This window comes from Dasypus novemcinctus, chromosome 2 (genome assembly GCF_030445035.2).
Source record: "Dasypus novemcinctus isolate mDasNov1 chromosome 2, mDasNov1.1.hap2, whole genome shotgun sequence".
Lineage (NCBI taxonomy): Eukaryota > Metazoa > Chordata > Mammalia > Cingulata > Dasypodidae > Dasypus > Dasypus novemcinctus.
Genome location: NC_080674.1, coordinates 15297504 through 15307888, shown reverse-complemented (window position 1 = coordinate 15307888; position 10385 = coordinate 15297504).

The window sequence follows — 10385 nt, the reverse complement described above, 5'->3', positions numbered from 1 at the left end:
CAGAAACAGACCCTTACATCTATGGCCAAGTGATTTTTGACAAGCCTGTCAAGCCCTCACAGTTGGGGCAGAACAAACGTTGCTGGGAGAACTGGATATCCATAGCCAAAAGAAAGAAAGAAGACCCCTATCTCACACCTTATACAAAAATTAACTCAAAATGGATCAAAGACCTAACTATAAAAAGAAGTACAATAAAGCTCCTAGAAGAAAATGTAGAGAAACATCTTTAAGACCTGGTGGTAGGTGGTGGATTCTTAAATCTTACACCAAAGGCATGAGCAATGAAAGAAAACATGGAACCTCCTCAAACTTAAACATTTATGTGATTCAAAGGACTTCATCAAGAAGGTGAAAAGGCAGCCCAGTCGTTGGGAGAAAATGTTTGGAAACCACTTATCTGATAAGGGTTTGATTTCTATTCTATATAAAGAGATCATGCAACTCAACAATAAAAGTGCAAGCAATCCAATTTAAAAATGGGCAAAAGAATTAAATAGACATTTCTCCAAAGAGGAAATACAAATGGCCAAAAAGCACATGAAAGAATGTTCCATATCACTAGCTATTAGGGAAATGTAAATTAAAACAACAAGGAAATATCATCTAACACCACGTAGAAAGGCCATTATTTAAAAAACAGACAACAATAAGTGCTGGACAGGATGTGGAGAAATAGGAACACTCCTTCACTGTTGGTGGAAGTGTAAAATGGTGCAGCCTCTGTGGAAGACAGTTCGGCGGTTCCTCAGGAAGCTAAATATAGAACTGCCATATGATCCAGCAATTCTTCTACTAGGAATATATCCAGAAGAACTAAAAACTATGACACGAACAGACATCTGCACACCGATGTTCATAGCGGCATTGTTCACAATTGCTAAAAGGTGGAAACAACCCAAGTGTCCATCCGCCAATGAATGGATAAACAAAATGTGGTATATACATATGATGGAATAGTATGCTGCAGTAAGGAGAAGTGAAATTGGGACATATGTGATAACGCGGATGAGTCTTGAAGACATTATATTAAGTGAAGTAAGCCAGACACAAAAGGACAAATATTGCATGGTCTCATTAATATGAACTAAATACAAATAATAAACAGATGGAATTAAAACCTACAGTATAGGTTATTGGGAGATAAAAGGAGGATTGAGAAGAACTATGGATGCTTAATGTATGTAGAAGTTTTAATTAACTTGACTGTAAAAGTGTGGAGATGGATAGAGTTGATGGTAACACATTATAGGGAGTAGCAACTGGTTTATAAATGGGATTGTGGCTGGAAAATGTAGTCCGGGGAAATAAATGTCAATAGAAAAAAAGCTAAAGAATAATCTAGGGACTGAATAACACAGTGAGCCCAGAGGTGGTTAAGAATTGTGGTTAAGGGTACAAATGCAAGAGAGTCCCTCTGTGAACTAGAGCAGATGTACATCACTATTGCAGGGTGATGGGAATATGGAGATGCATGGGAAAACTACAACTGGTGTGACCTACAGACTGTGGTTAACAGCAATACTATAATATTTTTGCATCAATGCCAAAGCTGTACTGTGTTGATAATAGAGGTGTATGGGGAAAAAAAAACTGTGCCAAATATATGCTATGGACCATGATTGGTGGTAATAGTCTGAAAATATTGTCTCATAATCTGTGACAAATGTCCCACCAGGGTGTGGAGTTGTATGGGAAATCTACACATCTGTATGATTGTTTGGCAAGTTCACAATATATGTAACAAAATGATATTTTTAAAAAATAGTATAGGATGGGGGAAAAATACACCAAATGTAAGATAAAGACTATAGTTGGTAGTAATATTTTGACAATGTTCTTGCATAGTTTGTAACAAATGCTTCACAACAATGTAAGAGTTGGTGGAGGGGTGATGTATGAGACCCCTGTGTGATGTTATGTATGTTATTTTGTAAGTTCACAATCTTTACTATACACTTATTGTTTATGTGTGTTCATGTATGAATGATATACTTCAATAAAAAATTAAAAATTTTAAAAATGGGAAAATTATTAAGCTACTATACCACTACACACCTATCAGACTGGTTTAAAAGAAACTGACACACTCAAGTGCTGACAAAGATTTGGAGTAGCTAGAATTCTCATACATGGCTGGGGAGACTGCAAAATGACATGGCTACTTTTTTTAAAAAAAGCAGTCTGGCAGTTTCTTATAAAGTTAAAAATATATTTACTCTATGGGCCAACAATTTACTCAGAAAACTGAAATATTATGTTTGCACAAACACTTGTGCAAGAATATTTACAGCAGCTTTATTCATAAGCACCAAAAATGGAAACTGAAATGTCATTCCATTGGTGAATGGATAAATGGTTGTTTATCCATATAACAGACAACTATTCAACAATCAAAACGAATGGACTAGAGACACGCAATAACATGGATGAATCTCAAATGCATAGTAGCCTGAACCAATCGCAAAACCTAGTCATGCCCTGGGCCCCAATGGGAACTGGCATTGTACACATTTCTTGGCAAATGGATAGGAGTGGCACACTCAAACAGTGCATGGGTGGCCTCTAAAATCCAGAGTCTCACATTTATTATCTGCCTTTTATTATTCATAGCAGTGAAGGTATAGCAATTTGCCTCTTACTTTAAATGGGGATATTCTGGCATATAAAGCAATTGTACTAATGTGGCAGACAGACCTTTGAATTTTCATGAGTTTTCTCTCTCATTCCATGGTATACAGGTGTCTTACCAAAGCTACTCCCTGCTCAGCAGGCCCAGGGGGTATACTGTCATCAGTCCAGTGGAGCAGCATGATATTTTTGAGAATGACTGTTGATCAAAGAAGTCTCTGGGGACTCTCTTATTGCAGAGAGCCAGAGAATTGACATAGATACTATTGTTCCTGCTAGATGAAAGCAAACTGCTTCTAGAGATCTTTACCAATCCATAGAGTGAAACATGCATTTGCCAGATCAATAGTTGTCTACCCAGTGCCAGGGACTCTGCTGTTTCATAAAGCGAAGAAAACACTTCGGGAACTACAGCAGCAATTGGACTCTCATCTGATCAAACTTACAATGATCTACCATCGTTCTTCAAGGATCTTCCCTCTTTGCTATAGGTCAATCAGATGAGTTAAATGTGGATATAAGAAATTGCCCTTCCTGCAAGTTTCAAGTCTCTGAAGGTGGCATCAATCCCTGCAGTTCTCCTAGGAATGAGATCTTGCTCTTCCTATAATATTTTGGTAGGTGGAGACTGGCTCAGAGGTTTCAGCTTGGTCATTCTTGCCCTCCTTCCTTAAGATAAGAAGAACCAAGGCCACATCTTCAGGTTTTTGCTAGGTCAGTGCCCCACTTCTAGAAACCAATTTCAGGTTCAGTTTATTGATTCTTAACAAACACTTCAAAGCTTAGCAGCTTAAAACAGAAATTATTCCTCTCCACTTTGTGGGTTGACTGGGAAGTTCTTTTCCTGGTCCCACCCAGGCTCACTCATGTGGCTGCAGTCAGAAGGTGGCTGAAATGTTAGATGGTGCAAGGTGGCCTCACGCTTGGGGGAAATCTCACAGCGTTTCTGCTGCATTCTCTTACTCAAAGCAAGTCACTAGGCCAGTCAGATTTAAGGGTTGGGAACAATAGATTCCATCTCTTGATGGAAAAAAACAGCAAAGAATTTGTGACCATTTTTAATCTACCACATAATGCATATTAAAAGGTGGGAAATAAATCCATTAAAATTCAGGCTCTTCTATCCTGGTGAAATTTCTTAGGGTCTGGGGTCTTGAGAATACAGGGAATTTCTAAGGTGAGAGCCATGTTGGTGAGAGCACCATGGTTGGTGGGCATAGTTGACTCTGGGTTTGCTGCTCTGACCTGTTGACTGAGGACTCAATAAGACTGCTAGTTTTAAGTGGGTCTTGGAGCAAGAGAAGGTCCTGCAACAGTGCCAAGTTTAGGTGAGAGCCACCCTGCCCCTCGGCCCTCAAAACCCAGCAGATGCACAGTGTGGTAGATGGGGATGCTCCGTGAAGCCTGAAGCACTGATAGGAGACTCGCAATGCAGACACATGGGAACAACTAGCCATGCCTTCCTCTTCTGATAACCATTCTCCTACCAGACTTTGGTAAGGACTAAGTGTCAGGCCACAGGACACTCAATAACTGTGAAACCTCAATCCACTGTGAACTTGGTGCTATATGATCCATTGGGTTGGCTGCATGCCAGCATCAATTCACCATCTAATGACAATGGCGTTTGTGCTTCCTGATGGAAGAATTCAGTACACACCTATGTGTAGTTTTTTCCCAAGATTGACCCTACATCTAATTAATTCTCTAGCTCTACCCACCAGTTCATTTATAGAAAATGAAGGGGACAGCAGAACAGAGGCGATTCAGTGATGCCCGTGTCCTGGTAGCTACGTGTCTGAGGGCAGACACCAACATGGACAATAACCAGCTCTAACCCTCTAAGGGTCTGGGAACTCTGCTCTGTTCTCTGGCCCCAGGCTGTATCTTAGCAAATATAATATCCTGTAGAAGTCATAATAGGTCTGGGGAAAACAATATCTACTTACAGTAAACACAAAACTCGCCTGTTACAGAGCTGTTGGGATTCCTGTGCACGAGGTTCCAAACAATCAGATTTGAACTTCGTGCTTAGACTTAAGAGTTGAGGAGCCAATTTCCCACTCCCAGGTAAGAAAAGAATTTACTACCTGTGGCACAAAGAGAACAACAAATTAAGGAAGTCGTCATGGAACCTGGAGGAAGCAGACAATGACAAATCCAATGTAGGCAACCTGCAGGTCAAGTACTGAAGCCAAAATGCTTTACAAACAGAGCTGACGAGCTGCAGGCTGTGAGTGTGGCTGAAAATGTACCTAGATAAGGTTTAGAGGACAAAGGAAAACTGCAATCCTTCTTCTGGCAAAATGCTGCAGTTAAGCTCACAGGGGTTTTATCAGCCTTTTAAAAATAGCGCATATATATATATATATATATATATATATATATCTTTAAAAGATATATATATACATATCTTTTCAGCTATTTAAACAGAGCAACAACAATCCTGCCTGTGAGGGAATTCTGGGGAACAGTAACGTTCGCCCCCCCCTTCCATCCTGACCACTGCAAATACTTTTCTAGGGCACTTTGTGTAACCACTACCTTGACATTTTATGCCACCCAGCATGTCTTCCTTTCTCTCAAATAAACAGATTCACACTTCTATCAGTGAGGACACTAACTGGATAGTTATCAACTTTAATTTCGAGCTGATTGGAGCTAGATTCTTCTGCTAGCGCCAAAGGGCACTCGTGTGTCCCTGAGCTATGAATGTCCTCACGTGTATTCCATCTGTTTGGAGCTGTGCCCTGCTCATGTCCGCTTTCCAGAAATGTTGACTGTGGGCTGTAGGCTCCCCTCGCCCACAGCCTGGCCACAGATGCCTGGTGTCTTCATTGGCACAGGGCTGCCAATGCCAAGTACCAGGATTGGGTAGGCTTTTATAAGGGGAATTTTATTAGGGGTAAAAGCTTATAGTTCTGAAGTCATTAAATGGCCATATCAAGGCACAATCAGAGAAGCTTTCTCACCAAAGTCAGCTCCTGGTGATCCTGGCATCCTGCCACGTGGCAATCAGGCATCTGGCAGGGCTTGTCTCCTCAGCCTTGAGCTGCTATGCTGCCATTGGTGGGCTCTTTCCCTTCCTCTTTGCTCTGATTCCAGAATCCGGCAACTCGGCTTCTCAGGATGTCTCTCCTTGAGCTCAGCTGTGGGTGATTCTGGAGTTTCTCTTCTCTCTCTCCCCTTTTTCTCACATGACAGAATCAAAAGGGCAGCTTCCTTTTTCGGTATGTCTCTCTCCGTGTTTCCATTTATATAAAGTTCCAGCAAGAGAGAGGAGACCCAACCTGAGTCGTGCCTCACTGGCGAAGTCCAATCAAAAGGGCCCCACACCCACAAGAATGGATTAGTTCAAGAACATAATCTTTTTATTTTTCATTTTTGAATCACCAAATGCAAACTGTCACAACTGGTGTCACCTGTGGCTGGCAGGGGTTGGGGGAGGGGAGCCCCGGATGTGCTGCGTCCATCACATCCTGCTTCTCAGGAAGCTGGACTACTGCGCACAGTTCCCTTCCATGGTGGGAGCAGCCTTGAGTGCCAGCTGAAGAGGAAAAGAATCAGATGAGGAGCGAAGGTGCGTAGAGATGGAGGGAGACAAGGGGAAGGGGACAAAGAAAGGAGGAGGGAGGGGAAGAAAGAACATGCACAGAGCAAGGCAAAGAACTCTCAGGAGATGAGACCACCAGACTGTGAGTCTCCAGTCCCAGGGAGGAGCGGCCGTGCTTCCCGCGCTGCCAGTCTGCAGGGCCTCCGGACCAAACCGCCCTAGGTGGTTGTCTGTCCTCATGACCACAAGGGCAGAGAAGAACCCCAAGTAGGTTAGAAGTTCCCATTCCTTGCATTTCTAGTGGGACTGACTTAAGCTTAGGCAGTATTTCATTCTAATCATAAAACAGAGACTTGGGCTGAGAAACATTTGTCATTCCCAATAAGGAGACATGCAGAGATGGACTCCACACATTTGCTCAAGGTGCATCCTTACTGCACACATTTCACCTGGGCCTCCTCTCCGGCAGGTTCATCTAGGAGGTCGGCAAAGGCCAAGCAAACAGCCTTTCAGACAGCATCAGGATGGTCAGGAGAGCAAGGTATGGTGGACGTGGTGGGGGGAACCCAGGAGCCAGTCTGGTGGAGAAAGACCCACTTGGGGGAAGTGGATTTGGCCCAACGGATGGGGTATCCACCTACCATATGGGAGGTCCAGGGTTCAAACCCAGGGTCTCCTGACCCGTGTGATGAGCTGGCCCACACACAGTGCTGATGCACGTAGGGAGTGCTGTGCCATGCAGGGGTGTCCTTCCCATGGGGGAGCCCCGTGCGCAGGGAGTGCGCCCTATAAGGAGAGCCGCCCAGTGCGAAGAAGGTGCAGCCTGCCCAGGAATGGCACCGCACACACGGAGAACTGACGCAACAAGATGACTCAACAGGCGGTGGACTTGGCCCAGTGGTTAGGGCATCTGTCTACCACATGGGAGGTTCGCGGTTCAAACCTCGGGCCTCCTTGACCAGTGTGGAGCTGGCCCATGCGCAGTACTGATGCGCACAGGGAGTGCCCTGCCACGCAGGGGTGTCCCCCACATAGGGGAGCCCCATGCGCAAGGAGTGCACCCTGTAAGGAGAGCCGCCCAGCGCGAAAGAAAGCACACCCTGCCCAGGAATGGCACTGCACACACGGAGAGCTGACACAACAAGATGATGCAACAACAAAGAGACACAGATTCCCATGCCGCTGACAACAACAGAAGCGGCAAGGAAGATGCAGCGAATAGACACAGAGAACAGACAACGGGGGGGGGGGGGGGGGGGGGGGAGAGAAATAAATAAATAAATAAATAAATCTTTTAAAAAAAGATGACGCAACAAAAAGGACACGGATTCCAGGTGCCGCTGACAAGAATACAAGCGAATCCACGGAGAATGGACAGAGAAAGCAGACAACAGCGAATGGACACAGAGAGCAGACAACGGGGGAGGAAGGGATAGAAATAAATCTTAAAAAAAAAAAAGACACATTTGGTGCCGTAAGGAGCTTAAGAACGCCCTCACACCCCACTTCCCACCATCGGGCATTTTCCTTGGCACTGCTGATGGCACCAAGGCCCTGAGCTGTGCATCTTGACCACGTCTGTTTCCCACTTGGACTCAGACCGCTGGGCCCTGGGCGCTGCCTCCCACCTGCCCCACCAGTCTGCTTCTCCAACCAGGCAGGCCTCGTCCACACAGCAGAACACTGCAGGTGCGTTCCCAGGACGTCTTCGGGTCCTGTTCTTTCTTCAGAGTCCATGACCCGCCCCAATAATTGTCTTCTGCAAGATGCATGTCTTAGAACAATATGGTTATCAAAACTTGGGTGGACTCGGTCTCTTGTGGCAGTCCCATGGGGCAGGCTGACTTGATGAACGGGTCAGGGTACAGTAAACTTCAAAGCTTCTCTCTCTAGCACAGCATTAAAAAACTTGCTCTCTTGACGTCTTAGATAAAATTTCAGGGAAAAGAGGTAAACTATAGCGTCTCTTCCAGAAGCCTTCTAAAAAAGACCCATCTTGGGGAGCAGATGTAGCTCAAGTGGATGAGTGCCTGCTTCCAATGTACGAGATTCCAAGTTCGATCCCTGGTACCCCCTAAAAAACAAATGATAAAACCAACTCTTATCAGGGAGCAGATGCCGATCAGTGGTTGAGCTCCTGCTTCCCATGTACTAGGTCCTGGGCTCAATCCCTTGTACCTCCAAAAAAAAAAAGACTGCAAACGTGTACCTTTGTGGTGCCATTACCTTGATGGCTGATTTGAGGATCCCCTGCCAAAGGTACCCCCACTGGTACAGGGCTAGGTCAGAAGCCTGAGTCCTGGCTGCCGGAGACATTCCTCCTGGGGCCATCCCCTCCCTCAAGAAGGCGGGGCTTGGGGAGGAGAGCTCAGCCCCCATTTGCCTCTTCCGTCTGAACTGAGTGGGGCACACACAGCATGATCCTACAGGCAGCCTTGTAGGTGCCTTCCTTCTCTGGGCAAAATCTCCAACATCTGGGTTAGAGACATGTATAAACAACATCAGAATCTGTTGATTTTTTTTTTTCAGATTTTTAATTTCCCCACCCCACCCCCACCCCCCATTGTCCGCTCTCTCTGTCCACTTGCATTCTTGTCAGTGGCACCGGGAACCTGTGTCTCTTTTTGTTGTGTCATCTTGCTGTGTTTCCTGGGCAGGCTGCACTTTTTTTTGCACTGGCGGCTCTCCTTGAGGAGCGCACTCCTTGCGTGTGGGGCTTCCCTATGCGGGGGACACCCCTGCATGCCATGACACTCTCTGCACACATCAGCACTGCACGTCGGCCAGCTCATCACACGGGTCAGGAGGCCCTGGGTTTGAATCCTGGACCTCCTATGTGATAGGCGGTCAGTCACTCTTATCAGTTGAGCCAAATCCGCTTCCCAGAATTTGATTTTTGCATGAGATTTATAAGTGTTCTCAGTAGACCAGTGCCATGCAGCAAATTCTTTGTGACCAGTCCACAAGAATCAGTACAGGAACTGAGAATGAGCCTTTGGAAACTTTTACAGCAATTCGACCTCGGTGCAACCTTTTCATTGTCTTTTATGAAAGTCAGTCTGCAAATGATGAGAAATTTTAAAAACTTGCCCTTCACCAGGATCGTTGGAAAAGTACTGCTCTACCACAATTTTTACCACTTTATTTCCTGCTCTAAAAAAGAGAATCCTGTCGTGTCACCTTATCCTGTATCGTAGTCTTTTCAGTTTGCTTGCAGTTGTAATGGCATACAGAGAAGTCAAAAATGCACTAGCAGATTGAATCATTCCATTATTATTTTGTGGAATATAAACCAAATGGAAAAATTGAGTTTACTGATTTACCATTTGGTGATTAATTAAACATAGATCAACTATATACCAATGCTGAGTTTTTCTTTTTATCTACCCAGCATGTTTAACTACAGCTAAAGGGAGTTTCTGATAAGGGAAATGAATATTTGCTGTTCCTATTTAGCTACGGTGATACCAATATTTTATTAAAAAAACCTTTTTGCCACACACACCCTTCTATCTGCTCCATTTTTATTTCAGGGAGTGGTTATGTGTTCTACTTGGAATCACATACTGTCTCTGAAACTTCCAGAATATTCAAGCAGCTTCTCAGGTTGAAACTTCCAGAATATTCAAGCAGCTTCTCAGGTCTTCACCCTAATCATATGCTTCTCTTCACCTCACCCTGGGGTCCTTTCCACAAAGTTGTCAGCCCAACAGAAAAGCCCGGAGCCCAAAGGAAGTTGGTGTGCACACTGAGCAGAGGGTAAAAGCTGGAGACTCGACAAGTACTTGAAGTAGGTCCCCAGTTGCTTCCCAGAATTTGTCTTTGGGGATGGCAGTTAGCAAGAAATGAGGCCAGGAAAGACTCAGGCTGCCTCTGTATTTGTCCTAACACATCTGTTGATGTACGAGGAGGTGCAATGGTATAAAGTTATACACTGCCCCTAAAGCATTTGAGTGTTATGGACTGGTACCTTATTCCACCTTTTCAAACTTGTGGGCGAGCAGAACAAAATCTTGAGATGCTATGCTGATACTGAGTTTTAACTACCAACCTCTATTTATGTGTTCTGAGTTTTCATACATTAGATACAAGAAAATACACTGTGCTTACAAATACACCATTTCAACAGAAAAAAAGATTTCTCTACTCCAGGAATACTTCTTAGAACACATTCCTGTTTTAAATAAATTCCTTGTACAGA